Genomic DNA, 17,396 nt, shown 5'->3' on the forward strand with positions numbered 1-17,396 from the left:
GCTGCCTCTGGGAAATTCTTAACCTTCAGAAAGGCAGCTCCTCTCTGCTGACAGAAATTCCTGGAGGGGGACTCAGCTGTGAGACAAGAGCAGTCACTTTTCGAAATCACTGGAGAAATGAGAGCCTCAGTCCTGAAGGACAGTGTAGGCAGCATCTCTATGATCCTAAATGCATTTAGGTGAGTCCAAGCACAGATACACAGCATTTTCCAGATTTTGCTTGTAACATCATTCTTTCATATAAGATCTGTTCCAAAGCAAAACAAAACAAAACAAAACGGACTTCCCGTTGTGGCACAGCAGAAAGGAATCCAACTGGTATCCAAGAGGATGTGGGTTCAATCTCTGGCCTCCATCAGTGGGTTGGGGATCTGGTATTGCCATGACCTCTGCTGTAGGTCACAAATGCGGTTTGGATCCCACGTTGCTGTGACTGTGGCACAGGCTGGCAGCTGTAGCTCTGATTCAATCCCTAGCCTGGGAACTTCCATATGCCATGGGTGTGGCCCTAAAAAGCAAAAAACAAACAAACAAACAAACAAACAAAACGACGTTCCCATCGTGGCACTGCGGAAACGAATCTGACTAGGAACCAAGAGGTTGCGGGGTTCGATCCCTGGCCTCATTCAGTGGGTTAAGGATCCAGTGTTGCCATTAACAGTGGTGTAGGTTGCATATGAAGCTCAGGTCTGTCCTTGCCGTGGCTGTGGTATAGGCTGGAGACTACAGCTCCGATTAGACCCTTAGCCTGGGAACCTCAATATGCCACTGGTGCGGCCCCCAAAAAAGACAAAAACAAAATCCTCTCTGTTATAAGGATTTAAGATGTAGTCAGATGAATCTAAATTTAATTATAGTTTTAAAAGTATAAACTTATCCAAATGATTTGATTTTTCTAAGCCTCATTTGTGAAAATTAATTTTTATAACCTCTACTTTAGAATATTTTTAAGAGGTTAAAATAAGATGATACAGGAAAAACCAGCCAGTGATGGGTAAGGTAATGTGTGCTCAATAAACAGTATCCAGAAGAGAATATTATGTTTTAAATAAGAAAATTTATAGGAACAGTTATAACGTAGAGTTAAATGGTAATGAAAATTCTTACATTTTTACGGAGCACTTACTACATGCCTGGCACTAGTCTAATTGTTTTACGCATGATAATTTATTTATCCTTACAACCATAAAATGTGGATACTTCTGATACTTCCATTATTCAAGTGAGTAAACCTAGGCACAGAGGATGACAAGATCTCACAGCTAGTAAGTGGTGAAGACCGGTTAAAATGGATGCTGACTAGCTCCAGAGTTTATAAGCCAGTGTAAGAATAAGCAGATCGCTATACTATGAAGGAACCTTGTAAAATGGGAGGTGATCTTGTGAACATAAACACTTGAGAAAATATAAGTGCAGTGATGACTTTAGTCCGGTCAGCAAGAAAACAGAGAGAAGGCTGTAGATTATTTATGACATGACAGTATTACAAGTGCTATAAATCAAGGTTACATACGGATAGTATGTGGGATGTGGGGAGAAAAATCACATCAAAGATTAATTTATGCTTGGACCTCTCCTGGTTACCAGGATTACAGAACCTGTTAAAATGTGTAAATGGAAAAGCCACATGCAAATGGAACTTCTGTTAAACAAGTTTTGTATTAGACTACTTGTTTGCACTCACCCCCACCTCCCCAGTTATATGAATACTCTCCAAAGGATAAACATAGACACGTGAATAGCTTTAATGGAATACATTTCAAGATCCTTCACGTCTTGAAATATTCTTTCTTAAATTTGATCTGTCCAAGTACGTTCATGCCATTGGCTGAATCTTCCTCACTTCCTCTTTCACCTTCTGCCATCATTCCCAACCTTAGTGTGGGCCATTGTTTCTCAGTGAAAAATCGCTCTGGGCTTCCATACTAAGGGAAGGTTCTAAATACTGGTATCGTCGTTCTTATGAAAGTGAATGAACTTAATGACTGAGTAACGAGTCCTTTAGTAACTCAGATGTCTGCAATTCTTTGCTTTTTCTAAAAACTAAAGGAGAATCTAATCAATATACCAGCTGACAGATCATAAAATAATTCCTAATGATAAACCACTACGTGAATTTTGTCTATAACTCTATAACTCAAAAGAAACTTGGAGTCTCAGCCATTTGGGAAGAACCAAAAACTTTTATTTCATTTTATTCCAGGATTCTTTTCTAACAAATTGGGATTAATCCCACACTTGAAATGTTGTTCTGGAGCCTAGCTTTGAATAGGCTTGAATTCTAGCTTTACCAATTACTAGATGTATAAAACTTTGTATAAAATATTTTACCCCTCCATGCCTTACTTTTCTTTTCTATGAAATGGAAATAAAAATAGTACTGACCTTGAGGATTTGTTGTGAAAAATAAATAAGTTTACATGCCTAAAACATGTAAATTATTCTTTGGGACATCCTAAGATCTAAATAAGGGTTAGCTACTTTTATTACCCTTGTAATTACTTGTATAAATATTTGTATATGTCAGGCTATGAAGCTCTTTGCTTTGCAGAATTGCCTGAGAAGGGTCATGATGGTCTCTGCATTAATTTCATTCCCTTGGAAAATTAGGTCATCTATGTAATAACCTTCTTAGGGAATAGTCCTCTAAAAATTTCAGTTCGTGTGACTTAGAAACATAGGAATTTTTAAATAGGAAAAGAATTATACTTAATAATTTTTAAACCAAGGTTAAAAAGCCAACACGTATTCAAATAACTTTAATATAATTTACTTCACAGTACTACTCTTTATTTTCTTTGACTCTTATCTAGGTGAAAAAAAAAGTGCTTTGTCAATAAATCATTTTTTGGACTGAATTTAGTTATGCAGAGGATTATTCTTTTTTTTTCTGTCTTTTTAGGCCCGCACCTGAGGCATATGGAGGTTCCCAGACTAGGGGTCTAATCGGAGCTGTAGCTGCCGGCCTACGCAAGAGCCACAGCAATGTGGGATACAAGCCGTGTCTGCAACCTATACCACAGCTCACAGCAATGCCAGATCCTTAACCCACTGAGCAAGGACAGAGTTCCTAGTCAGATTCATAAACCACTGAGTCACGACCGGAACTCCAAAAGGATTATTCTTTAGGAGAAAAACTGTTTTAACTGTTTAACCAATTAAATATACATTAAAGAGTATAGATGTATCCAAAGACTTGGAGATGGAATAATAAAAAGAGTACAATTAAGGAAGAATCTGAAAATAGTAAATAATTTAGCTCTTCACTAGGTTTGCCACGGATATTAGCAACTGGTGAGTTACATTATTAAAAAAAAAAAAAAAAAAGCTATTTTTTGTATTGATGGTCCACTCAGCCATTATAATCTAACAGGGTCCACATTTATATGATCATGAAGTCCCTGAAGGCATCAGAGGTGTCCTGAGATCACTAGGCAGTTTTAGAAGGTCCTTATGATGTTTCCCTCCTCTTGTTTTTCATATTGTGTGAATGAAGCCTCTAAGAAGTCACCTTTGAATAATTGTAATTACATTACACAACAGGTTTAAAACACTTAATTTCACATGGCAATGCTGGATACTTAACCCACGGAGTAAGGCAGGGATTGAACATGCATCCTCACAGATATTGGTCAGGTTTGTAACCCACTGAGTTGCAAAAGGAATTCCTGTAAACGCTGATAATTTCATAAAAACTTTTCAGTCAGTCTTGAAAAAAAATCATCAATTCTCTTTGAAAACAAACATCACAAAGTTCTCCTTGTGGCTCAGCAGGTTAAGAACCCAACATAGTGTCTATGAGGATGTGGGTTAGATCCCTGGCCTCCCTCAGTGAGTTAACAATCTGATGTCGCCGCAAGCTGTGGTTGCAGATACAGCTCTGATGTGGCATTACTGTGGCTGTGGTGTAGGCCCACAGCTGCACCTCTGATTTGGTTCCTAGTCAGGGAACTTCCCTACGCTGCAGGTATGGCAGTAAAAAGAAAACAAACAAACAAACATCCCTTTGTGATTCTTATTGTATCATTAAAGTGGGGCTTGTTGATAAATTCGGAAAGCTTGGCAATACAAACACAGGTTTCAAATGATGGGGGACAGGTGAGAAAGAGTGCGCCATAAAAATCTCAAAAACGGGGCAAAATCAACAAAGAAAAATTAGGAGGCTGATATTTATATAAACTGGGGGGTGCTTATGCCAACATAGATGCATAGATTTTTTTTTTTTTTTTTTTTTTTTTTTTTAGGGCTGCACCTGCGGCATATGGAAGTTACCAGGCTAGGGATTAAATCGCAGCTACAGCTGCTGGCCTACACCACAGCCACAGCAACTCAGGATCCAAGCCACATCTGTAACCTGTACACTACAGCTCATGGTAACACCGTATCCAGACCCACTGACTGAGGCCAGGGATCAAACCCGCATCCTCCTGGATACTAGTCAGATTCATTTCTGCTGTGCCCTGACGGGAACTCCCTGCAGCCAGATTTTTAAAATGTCAAACATGTCAAATAGCCAGTCAAATATGTGATGAGACAATCTAGACTACAAATTTTAATATCTGTTATCCTCCAAGCTGAATATTTTTCCAGCTGAATTATTTTTCTCCCACCAATGGCCTGAAAGATATTAGCAATAAATTCATAACTAGAAAAAAAACTTTGTCTTTGAGAGATGATTGAATTGTCATCATAAGAAAGTAAAATATAAAAGGTATTGGGGGGAAAAGATGCTCTGCTCTCCAGGTTCATCCATCTGGAATGCACTTCCCATTGAAGTGGCTAAATAAAATTGGATTTCTTTGGCTGCAGGTACACAACCAAAACTTAAGAAAGACGCCCTGCTGCATCATATGACCTACTCAATACACAGGTCATTATGGCCTGAACGGAAAATTGAACATCCCATCTTCAATGCAATGGGCTTTAACAATAAGGTAAAAAACCACCAAGGTTACAACTTCATTACATTCACTAATTAGATGCATCTTACTAACCAGTGGGAAAAGAGGAGTTATGGAGGCAAATCAAGACATTCAGTATTTATTCATTCAAAAATATACCAGTAGTATGCGTTATTTGTTTTTTGTCCAGGTGATGGCATAATAATCTGTCCAAGTCTTTCAGATTATAAATGAAATGAGATATTTTACCTGAATAAAACTTTTTTTTGTTGTTGCTTTGTCTATTTTTAAGGGACACACCTGTGGCATATGAAGGTTCCCAGGCTAGGGGTCTAATCAGAGCTGTAGCTGCCAGCCTACACCACAGCCACAGCAACACAGGATCTGAACCATGTCTGTGACCTACACCACAGCTCACAGCAACGCCAGATCCTTAACCCACTGAGCAAGGCCAGGGATCGAACCTACAGCATTATGGTTCCTAGTTGGATTCGTTAACCACTGAGTCACAATGGGAACTCCTACCTGAATAAAACTTAAATTTCTGCTAGAAAATCAACAAGTACTGGAACAAACAGTTTCATTTATTTCACTCAGTTTCTAAGCTCTCTATAGTTCTTGCACTTACTTTTGTGGATTACTTCCATCTGCTCTATAACAGAGGTTGGTGCTTAAAAAATTAATATTATCAATTATCAAAATTGGAAAAATGAATTATCAGCATGGCTGTCACATTCTTTGTCTTTTTGCCAGTCTCTAGCCAGATAAATAATTCCAAACATGTATATAAAAAGTTGTTGAAACCCAATCACTTAATATGGCTATGTATATATATATGTGTATATATATATACATACAGTTTAAAACTTAGAAATATAGTCCAAATAGCAATAAACATTCTAATGCTCTAGTATCAGTTAGCATGTTATGCTCTAGATTTACTTATTCATCTTTCTGTGCTAACAAAATTATAAGAAACTCTGAAGACAATGACTATTTTTATTTATCCCATTCTGGACCATGATTTATTAGAACATAATGTATGTACTCCTTATATTTGGGTGGACGTGTTCATTTTCTTATTCTCTTTTAAAAGTGTATGTTTTGGAGTTCCCGTTGTGGTGCAGTGGTTAACAAATACAACTAGGAACCACGAGGTTGCGGGTTTGATCCCTGGCTTCGCTCAGTGGGTTGAGGATCTGGTGTTGCTGTGGCTGTGGTGTAGGCTGGTGGCTATAGCTCCGATTAGACCCCTAGCCTGGGAACCTCCATATGCCATTGGGTGCAGCCCTAAAAAAGACAAAAAGACAAAAAAAATAAAATAAAAATAAAGCATATGTTTTAATACTTCAACTCTGCTTCCCTTTTCAATTCCTAACTTTAAAAAAAATGCTATCAATTATGTAATATACCTGGACCAACATGAGCTAACAATATTATTTGTGTTTTAAAAAATTCACAATAAATCAATTCCCATTTAAAGAAACCCTCAACTTTCTAAATGTTGAATGAGGCATTATGCCTAATTAAAATTAGTAAGAAGAATCAGCAGCAAGAACATTCTAAACATTGTGCACCTACTTCCAAACTACGGTGCAAATCACAAAGTAGAAACATTTTAAACCATCCCTGTCCTCAAAATGAAAGTTTTACATTAGTCTACTTTATCTTTTTAGTTATAATTCTAGCAGAAACTGTGGCCTCTGCTGAGGATGGCCTTCAAATTCACCCAGGCTCAGCTGGATTCAAGCCTAATAACCCGGGAGAAACTAGCACTTCAAATAAATAAAAGAAACTAAATTTTCACTTAAACTTACCTGTATGCACAGAAGCCACTTTTCCCCTGTTAAGCAAAAATTTCAATAAGTTGACAGGTAGATCACTCAGAGCCTCAGATACTTCAAAGACTCCTCACAACTGAAGGGACATTTGAAAAATTTTTACGTGAACATCAGAATATCTGATTTCATCAATGCCTGCTCATATCATTCAATGTAAATAACCTGCAGTGTTGGTTCCACTGCTCAAAACAACAAAAGTGCAAATTCAATAATTAAAGCTGAAATATAGAGCTTATATAGGATTTGTCATTCATTTAAAAAATAAACATAAAGAAATTTGTATAAGAGAAAAACAAAAAGAAAATATAAATAGTAACATTTAAATGGTTGATTTCACATTATCTTATACAAAAATAACTTTATTTATAATTTATTAATGTAGGGATGGTAGGATATTGAAAAGCGAAGAGCCTATGCAGAGAATTCTCTCTACTAGCTTGCTGCTCATTAGAATCGTCTAAGAAACATCTAGAGGCAAACTATTGCCTGTAATAACATCCAAAGACATCCTGACACTTCTAATAGACATTCTATTCATGTCTGGTCTTCACCATCAGAGGTTTAGATTTGATTGGTCTAAGTGGACGGAGTATTCATAGATTTATTTATTTATTTATTTATTTATTATCTTTTTAGGGCCGCTCCTGTGGCATATGGAGGTTCCCAGGCTAGGGGTCAAATTGGAGCAGTAGCCACTGGCCCACACCACAGCCACAGCAATGCCAGACCCAAGCTGCGTCTGCAACCTACACCACAGCTCAGGGCAATGCCAGATCCTTAACCCACTGAGGGAGGCCAGGGATTGAACCTGTGTTCTCATGGATCCTAGTCAGATTTGTTTCCGCTGAGCCATGACAGGAACTCCGATTCTTGCATTTAAAATGCTTCCAGGTCAAACAGTAGAGTTTCACTTACGCAAGAAGAATAAGTTCTGGGGATGTAAAAAGCAGTATGATGACAATAATTAAGAATACTGTACTATATACATGAATCTGTTAAGAGGGTAGGTTTTAAGTGCTCTTTCACAACAACATAAGGAAGTAAAACAGTAATTGTGTGAGGTGATAGGTATGTTAATCAGCTTGATATTGGTGATCATTTCACAAGGTATGCATACATCAAAACATCAAGTTGTATACCTTTATATACAATTCCTGTTTGTCAGTACTTTGATAAAGCTGAAAAGGGATTAAAAATCTCCCAGGTGATTCTAATTTATACTCAGTAGACAATTGTGGGTTTTAGAATTAAGATCAACTAAATTAAAGCTAATTATTCTAATATTCATTCCTTTGCAAACTGTGTCACACTTCTACTTAAAATTATCATGCTTTATTTTTTGACTGGAAACTTCCAAAAAAATGTATACTGGTTTCTTCTTTTATTCTTAATATTATTACTATTAGGTTGATTATAAAATTATTTCAGTTTACAAAGAATTCCTCATATGTTTAGAGTGTATAAGGAGACAAGTATTTAATCCAATTTTTATATTTTTTGTTGAGTTTCTAAACTGTGTGTACTATAGTAACCTTTATCAAAAAATAAAAATAACAAAATTTGCAAATATAATTAAATGATAGTTAATCAAAACTGTATTTACCATTAAGCATAATTGTAATGAAAAATGCCAATTTTCCCCTTAAACTAAGTAATTTACTTGGTTATATAGCCTACATTTACTAGATAACAGCAAACTTCCTACTTCACTCTACAATGAAATGCTACCAAAAGGGAGTGTAGTTTTAGATAACAGTCCCTGAAGAAAGAGGCAAAATGTTCTTTTATAACTTGTGGGGGTTTTTTGCCAATTACATTTTCAGCTCATTTACATTTTCATTCTGAATACTTGCGGTATTCTGAATATGAAGACGTAATGCTCGTTACTTGAATGTATTTAGCTCAGTATCTTATTGTGCATTTTACATGAAATATCTCGATAATTAAAGTTTCAATGGGTGATTTCTTAAATTTATTAACTACATTATCATTTTATGTACATTTTAATTTACAACCTGAATTAGTAGCCTGTGCTATTGTCATTAAGAAAAATGGAAAAAAATAGTAGCAATTATAAACAGTATGAGTTGATGTAAGCATTTTTGTTAGCCCTGAAGCAGTTCTGATAGTTTTATTGTCTTAATCAACTTAGTCAACTCTGCTTATTGCTCTTTGGAGGTGGCAGTTTTGAACACATGCTGGGGTGTTAGTTCACTGCTGCCAAATTAAAAATGATAATTCTCATGCGTGAAATAACTGTATGGACTAATGACCAAATATCTTTATAATGTGAGCCACTGTTGCAGCAGGTGGCCAAACAATTATACACCATAACAGAATATATCCCTAAAGTAAAGAAAAAAAAATATATGCTGATGACTTAACCAAACCAAAGACATTAAGAGGGAAAATAAAAAAATATATATATATACATATTCCTATATATTAGTAATTATACACATTGAAGATTTAATACTTTATTGTAAATAGTAAAAGTAAGACCTCTGCCCTAAATGTTTTGTTCCACAAGTGTTTATGGGATATATACTTATTGATCACACATGAGAAAAATGAAAATACAATTAAAGAGCCAAAATTATCCTAGCTGTTGATCTTATGGAATTGATAGGCATTTTTCAGGATATATACCTTTGATTATTGCACCATTAGTTGGGAATATTCAAAAAGTTAAGGCTGATCATGGCAAATAAATTTCTGGAAATAGTGATTTGAGAGGTCAATAAAGCACAGACCATGAAATGTCTTATATTCAAAGCTTGGCCTTGAAATTGATCTTGAAGGCAAAGAATCATCACATAGTAAGCTTTACATTCTATAGGGAAATTATTCTTACAGCAAGATAGAGAATGTGTATAAAGAAGTCAAATGGATTGATTAGAGTTTTCTGTAATAATCCAGATAAAGTTTTACTATAGGCAATACTGAATTAATGGCTGTGAATGGAGATCAGAGAGCAGATTCAACTAATTTATAAAAAATTAATTTACATAAGTTTGTGACAAACTAGAGAAGGTGTAAAAGAAAACTCTGGTATAATCTCCCAGATATCAGATTGGATATATAGACAAATGATGCTCTAAGTGATCAAGTATTACCAAAGGAGAAGCTGTTAGTGAGTATGAGACATTAGGTGTAATTTAGAATCTTGCTCCTTAGAGAGAGCTCTAAGGACCAAGAGCCTTGGCATCACCTGGATTTGTTAGAAATCCCAATTTCCAACTCTCTCAAGATCTACTGAATCAAAATCTATATTTAACACTATCCCTAGGTAATCCAGGATTAACAGGGATAGAGTTAAATATAGATTTAGGACATGTTAAATTTGAGCTGCTTATACCACATAGGGTCACAAGGCAGGTGTAGAAATCAGAAATAAAATATGAGTGCCTGTAGAAAGAATATAATGGAAATATAAATTTGAGAAACATAAGGAGAGATAGCCAGGGAAAAAATTAAAATTCCCTGAAGAAGACATACAGCAAAAAGAAATGGATTTGGGGAACATCAACATTCAAAAAGAAGGTAGAAGAAGGGTCAATGAAAGAAGCTAAGAGGCAAGATTCTTTATTTTTTATTTTTTTTGTCTTTTTTTTTTTTTTTTGCTATTTCTTTGGGCCGCTCCCGCGGCATATGGAGGTTCCCAGGCTAGGGGTCTAATCGGAGCTGTAGCCACTGGCCTACACCAGAGACACAGCAACGCAGGATCCGAGCCACGTCTGCAACCTACACCACAGCTCAAGGCAATGTCAGATCATTAACCCACTGAGCAAGGGCAGGGACCGAACCCGCAACCTCATGGTTCCTAGTCGGATTCGTTAACCACTGTGCCACGACGGGAACTCCGTCAAGATTCATTAAAAGGAAGCTGAGATTAGAATGATGTTATATAATTTGTTGCAATGGTTAGGAGAAAGACTCTGAATAAGATTAATCTTTTCACTAAGAGACGTCTAAAACAGTCCACTGGATTTGAATGATATACCCCAACAGATTAAGTGATTTTGGTGGGTGAGGAGGAGAATAAAGAAAATTCTTTGTATCTTAAAGGAGAGAAATAAGATGGTTATTAGGGTGTAGCAGGCAAACTGTGAAATGGCTCCCAGAGACCCCCACTCTTGTGTATAAGGCCCTCCTTATGTGTGTGAGGCTTGTGAGATGTCTTTACATATATATATATTTTAGGGCTGCACCCAGAGGATATGGAAGTTCCTAGGCTAGGCTAGGGGTCATATCGGAGCTACAGCTACCAGCTACAGCAATACAGATTCCAAGCCAGGTCTGTGGCCTACACCATAGCGCACCGCAACACCAGATCCTTGACCCACTGAGCAAGGCCAGGGATTGAACCTGTGTCCTCATGGATACTAGCTGGGTTCGTTTCTGCTGTGCCACAATGGGAACTTTGTGAGCTGACTTTATTGACTGGCTTTTTTTTTTTTTTTTCTCATCTCTATAATGATTTTTATTTTTTCCATCATAGCTGGTTTACAGTGTTCTGTCAATTTCTTGACTGGCTTTTAATGAACAGAATTTAGCTGAAGGGTTGAGGTGTCAATTATGAGATCATATTAGAGAAAAGACTGCCTTCGTTGTAGAGACTCTAGCTTGTTCACTTCATGACCCTCTACCTGCCATTTTATAAGCAGCTGGTTCAGTGATTGGTCTTGGAAGGAGAACCTAGCCCAGAGTACTCTTGAGATACTTGTAGCCCCAGCCAATAGCTTAACTGCAGACTCTTGAGAGACCAGAGATGGAACCACCCAGCTAAGCTGCACCCACATTCCTGGCCAACAGAAACTATGAAATAACAAATATTTGCTTTAAAGAGTGAAATCAGGGTGATTTTTATGCAGCCCTAGGTAACTAATACAGATTTTAATGCCTAGAATCAGGATGCTCCTTTAACCTCTATGAAGAAGTGGCACTGGACCCACGCTGTGGACTTTGAGGGAGTGACTGTGAAAGGGCATTAAACACATTGTTCATGGAATTTCAGATATTGAGGAGCCTGTGAATGAGTAAGGAAAATATTTCTGAAAACTGAAGAAAAGGCAATCGCTGTTATTAGTGGGACAAATTTAATGAATACTGTCATCTGCATTACATAGAAAGCAGAACATATGCCTAATGACCTAGATGATCTACCTAAGGAGATTTCATGGGCCCAGCGTTGTAGGTGCTGCTTGGTTTATTCTTGTTACTTAGGGTAAAACAGGAAAGGAAAGAAATAAGTTGAGGGAAGAACTACTAAAAAAAGAAGCCAGGACTCAATGGTTTTGGAAAAAAAAAAAAAAAAAGTGCTAAAATTAAAAAAAAAATAAAACTCCAGCCAAGATCAAATCCAGAACACTACCACGAAAATATAGCATCAAGCTGAAGCTAGAGGTGTGATTGTAAAATCTTTTATTAGGATCTCAAAAGATCAAAGGTGGTGCCTCAGAGTACTACACATAAAAGATCCTTTAAAGAGATTAAGGATGCTCTACAAAGATCCTCTCAATCAAACAATAGGGTCTCTATGAAGTCTAAGGGGGTTGCCCTTCGGCCTTCTCAACAGGAGTCAAAGGCAGAGAGAGAGTTCTATCTAAGAGATTTGTCTGATAGAGTGAACCCCAAGAAGATTTATAGAAGACCCACAAAACACAAATACTTATTTATATACAGACACAGCACCACATCATTGAACTGAAAAAGATGCATTTGGGCTCCCCAAAATTCTACAGTCAGAAAGTAGGCTGGGGAAAACTACTCAGCATCAAATGCATCTTTTTATAAGGAAAAACAGCTGAGAGCAGAACCAAGAACTCAGAAGGCAGAGTGATCTTGGAAGCTGGTCCTCAGAGTCTAGGTTTGAGATAACTAGAGATCACCTGTGATTGGACTACAACCTCATGAGAGACTCTGAGCAAGAGGCACCTTGTCAAGTCACACTGGATTTCTGACCCATAAAACCTGAAATGATAAAGGTGTTTTGCTTTAAGTGAAGTCATAGATAAATTACTGGTAGAGAGGAAACGGTGGACACTTAGCAGCATATTTGTGTAGATGTATGAGTTTATAGGAGAAGCAAAATTATTGTTGGCCAGATAGGTCTTGGTTAAAAAGACATGTGATATTTCTTTCTGGAGATGAATAAAGAATGTAGAGTATTATTAATTTTGAGGTAGAGTTTGAGAATACACTTTATTGTCTATATTTTCTTGAGAAAATAGGAGGTAAAAGCCTTCTACTTCAAACCACAAATTTGACACTGAGTAAAAGAAACATGAGAGAATGTGGTAATGACTAAACCAGAGACAAGAGAAAGAACTGTCAGAAAGTGTGGATGGCAAGACAGAAATTAGGGCTAAGATATTTGTATCACAGGATGAGTAGGATAGAAGCATCAAGATGACTGATTTAGGTACAGTTTCAAGAGAGAAAAGATAGTTTCCTTGATCTGTAATTTCAGTAGAAGACTCAAGAGAAAGAGGGCAAGAGGTATTTCTGGATATTGCTAACAAACACTGAAGTGGTGAATCATGAGACTTACCGCAGATAAGAAAATGCATAAAACCAAAAGGGATCAATAGACTACAAGAAAATGGTGGGACCTAATATCTGATCTATTTGGATTCAGACCATAAGAAAAAGAAAATATGACTGGAACATGTAATTTGAAAATTCAAGTGTTCAGAATTTGAAGTGCATGGTCTAGCCATTACAGTGCATGATTAACAAGAAAGGAAGCACATTTCAATAATGTTGCACAAAATAAGACATAGATTTTTGGAATTTCAGGCAGGGATGAGCAGCAATTAGAGAGATATGCCAAAATGCTATGGAGGGACGACCAATCCCAGAGTTTAAAAGACAAGTACATTATTAGATTAAGGACATTTTATCTGTTCTGTGAATTTATAGAGAAGAAGAACACTCCTAGGACAATAGTTCTAAGTATATATAAAAAATATACGGGGTGGTCAAGATGCTAAAATAGCCACATTTCATAATACTCCCTGGACCTTAAAAATAATAATAAAAAATTTTGTGTCATACATAACAATTGTTTTTTATTAAAAAAATGTATCCCTATGTTTTATTTTTCTAATTCTATTGACATTTTTATTTTGAAATATAGTTTAACATATTTTATCATTATAAAAGCAATAGAGACAGAGTTTTAAAATAAAAAATTACAAAATGAAGAATTTCAATACAATAATATCACCTAATATCTCCCCATTCACAGGTAAAATTATCTTGATATTATGAAATATTTTCCTTTAGCCTTTTATTCATTCACAAACTTAAACCCAGAAATACATACATATATATAAATTGTTATTTTAAGTGCAGTTTGCCTTAAATTATCAATTATAATACTGACATTTAAAATATTAAATATCATTAAATTATTTCACAGATATTTTCCTACCGTGTCGATACTTCTTTTAATAATTTCTAAATATTTTATCATATATTTTTTTTCTAATTTACTTAACTCTTTTCCTCTTTTATCAAAAATATAGCCATTTCTATATTTCTTTAAATTGAGGGTAATGTAATGAACGTACTAAATCATACATCTTCGGGTGCAGTACTATCCTTTTAGGTTAAATAGTGGAAATATGTTAGATTTTAGGATATAACTTTTTTTAAGACTGAAGATAAAATATATGCTGCCAAACTGGTGTTATAAAAGTTTTTTTTCCTAATAAAATCTGTACAATCTTCGGCTTTGTAATGGTGAAGCTTCTTTTCCCCCCAACTTGACATGGATGTTATGGAGTATTTGAATACATATATAAGTCCTGTTATCTGACACCATAATGGCCAGTGGTTTTTCATTTAAATAGAACCAAAGACGGTTAAAGTGGAAAATATTGATAAGTGAATTGTTTAATTCAAAATATACTGTTATATCACATTTTGAAACACAGTTATACCAGTTGTCTTCATGTCTAATGCTGGGGCTTGACTTCTTCATAGTTTGCTGTTGGAAAGGGAAGATAAGTGTGAACGATAGGCATCCTACAAGCATATGCCTACAAGGAAACTGCCTAAGGATTGGAGGCCATGTCAGTTCTTACTGACTTTAACCTTGGTGATGCAGGTGCTTCTCCTATAGGAGAAGCTGACATTCTTCATCTTGGAGCTAACCCCACACCGGACCCAGGAGTCAGAGTCTGAAGGAGGATAAAGAGCAGTTGAAATAGCTGTAGGATCAGCTGCAACCTCATGCAGACAAGGTAAGTCATCAAATGACTGACAATGTGAGTCAGCTACAAAGAGAGAGAGAGAGAGAGAGATACATATGATATATATATCCCTAAATTGTATTTATTTTTGGCCTCTTCCCAAAATGACAGCAATAATTTTTTTAATTTGACATCATCATGTTATATAAAATTACTTAATTTTGTTTTCACAAAAACAACAATGGTGTTTCTTTTTCATTCACATTTTATAAGCATGCCTATTATTAAATAAATGAAGCAATTATAAGAAAATGTGCCAACAGTCTAAACAGATTTGGGAATAATACAGTTGAATGCTGTTAAGCACACAACTCTTTTGGTCGGAAGAGAAGTTCATGACCATAGTTGAGAGTAACCTACTAATCAGTAATTTTCAGCCTGCCTTGGGCAACCACGGTCAATATATTTTATGGACGAAAAGGAGACATCCTAGTGTGTTGTGCCTGTTAAACAAAGATCTGTCAAGAAAACAACTTCAAATTTATACCAACTTCTGTAACATGTATACAGACCTTTTTTTAAAAAAAAATATATGCAGATGCATATTTAGACACACATTTTATAAATACACACAGATATTTGCCTGTAGATAGATGCATAGATAGAAACGTTGATAGAAAATTAGAAAGAAAGCCCTGAACTATATCTATAGCTATGTGCAGCCCTGAACTATATCTATAGCTATGTGCTGGAGCTGGCTTATACGGGTTTACAAAAGCCAAAGGCCAGTTATCAAACTTTTATCAGTATTTTATACACACACACACACCGATATAGATATAGATATAGATACATACACACATACACATGCACACACCAAACCATTTTAGAACTATTGCAATATATATGAAACAATTCACTATTTTAAAATACCCCCTGGTAAACTGTATTTACTTCTTTCTAAAATATAGATTGTTCATGGTTTACATCGCTGAAGTTTATATATGGCCTATAATTCATTATATTTTACAACTGTAATTGGCTCAGGTTTCTTTTCCCCTGGTGTTATATAAATAATGGTATATGCCTTATGATCAAGCGTGTCATATGTTTAATGTGTTTTAAGCAATGTGACACATGCGGTGTACAGTTAATCACTTTATTTTTGCTAAATTTTTAGTCTGTTTGCAGTTTTTCACAATTACCTGCGATGCTAAGATGATACATTATTAGTGCACACTTCTTTTATAGTCTCTAGCCAGGGACCTACTGAGGGTCCATATGGTGGCAGCAGCTGCCCTAGTCCACTTGAGCATAAGCAGCTTAGGGCCTTGAGACCTCACAACACAAGGCTCCTTCCAGAGCCAGGTGAGAAAGAAAGTTAGAGCTGAAGCAACTCTGAATGAGAGCCCAGAGTACTGAGGCATCAAAGAGGTGTTTAAGCACAAAGAAGGCTCCACTCATAGCTGTGGCTGGAGCGTACTGCACCTGCCCACTCAACAGAGGTCACTGTACAGAAGGACCACAAAGTCGCCTACTTCAAATGGATCGTTATCCCTCACACTTGTACATGGACCCAGTAATTACTTCTGTCATGAAGATCCACACATTCGAGAGGGTGAACATTCAACTAGGTGAGGCTGGGTGTAGACACCATTGCCAAATACCTGGACAATATCCTTTTGCATCTGCGGGAGTTCCAGAAGATCAAGCTACAGAACAAGGGGTTACAGGAGCACATTAAATGCCTGGAAGGGACCCACAGGCTTTTGAGGCCATGAAAATTCTTATGAAGAGCACCTGGAAGAGTTCTACCTGTTGGGCGAGGTGACCCTGGTCCAGCCCCAGAGGGTGGAGAGGTATAAGGAGTAGCTGCTGAGCGCAGTGCTGGTTCAGGGCACTGGACCCATAGAAAATGATCTTCCTGCACCCATCCCTGACCTCCCAATTTCTCCTGCCGGGTCTTCTCCAACCTACTGCAGAGAAGATCTTTTGCGGGGCTGTGCCTGGTGCAGACCAAGGTGGCGCAGAAGGAGGAGCTAGAGAGATGTGAAACATACCTACATGCTGCTGAAAGTCCGCTTCCCGGTGGCTACTTTCTCCAGGGCACCTTCTAAGCTGGCAGAGCTGAGTGGCCAAATACTATGCGAGTTTTTCCCGGAGGCCTTGTGGAAAGACTGGCTGCATTTGAGCTGCTGGCCTCAGGAGGGCAGAAGAGTGCCGGGTCTTCAAAGAGTACAGGCTGGTGCACCCAGGCCTCCTGATTTACTTGTGGGATGTGGCCTTGCTAGAGAACATCAAGGCCATGGTGGCCCAGCAGAGCTCCTCTATCCTCAAACCAAGCTCCTGTCGGCTCTGGAGAAACTCTTGTGAAATAAAAGCAGGGTTGGCTTCACCAAATAAATAAATAAAATTTAAATAATAATAACAATAATATATTCATTGTGAGACCA

The 17,396-nt window shown here is 36.9% G+C and overlaps 1 long non-coding RNA gene across 2 annotated transcripts in view; it reads left to right on the forward strand.

Annotated features, from left to right (window-relative positions):
* Nucleotides 1-17,396, forward strand: part of LOC110262071 — a 41,577-nt gene that overhangs the window by 13,372 nt on the left and 10,809 nt on the right. The window contains exons 2-3 of one of the 2 annotated variants that reach the window (XR_002346597.1): nt 4,810-4,934; nt 14,859-14,994. This is a non-coding gene — a long non-coding RNA (uncharacterized LOC110262071). The remainder of the gene's footprint in view (nt 1-4,809; nt 4,935-14,858; nt 14,995-17,396) is intronic. The other variant, XR_002346596.1, reaches the window with a different exon arrangement.

The sequence above is a fragment of the Sus scrofa genome, chromosome 8 (assembly GCF_000003025.6).
Source record: "Sus scrofa isolate TJ Tabasco breed Duroc chromosome 8, Sscrofa11.1, whole genome shotgun sequence".
NCBI lineage: Eukaryota > Metazoa > Chordata > Mammalia > Artiodactyla > Suidae > Sus > Sus scrofa.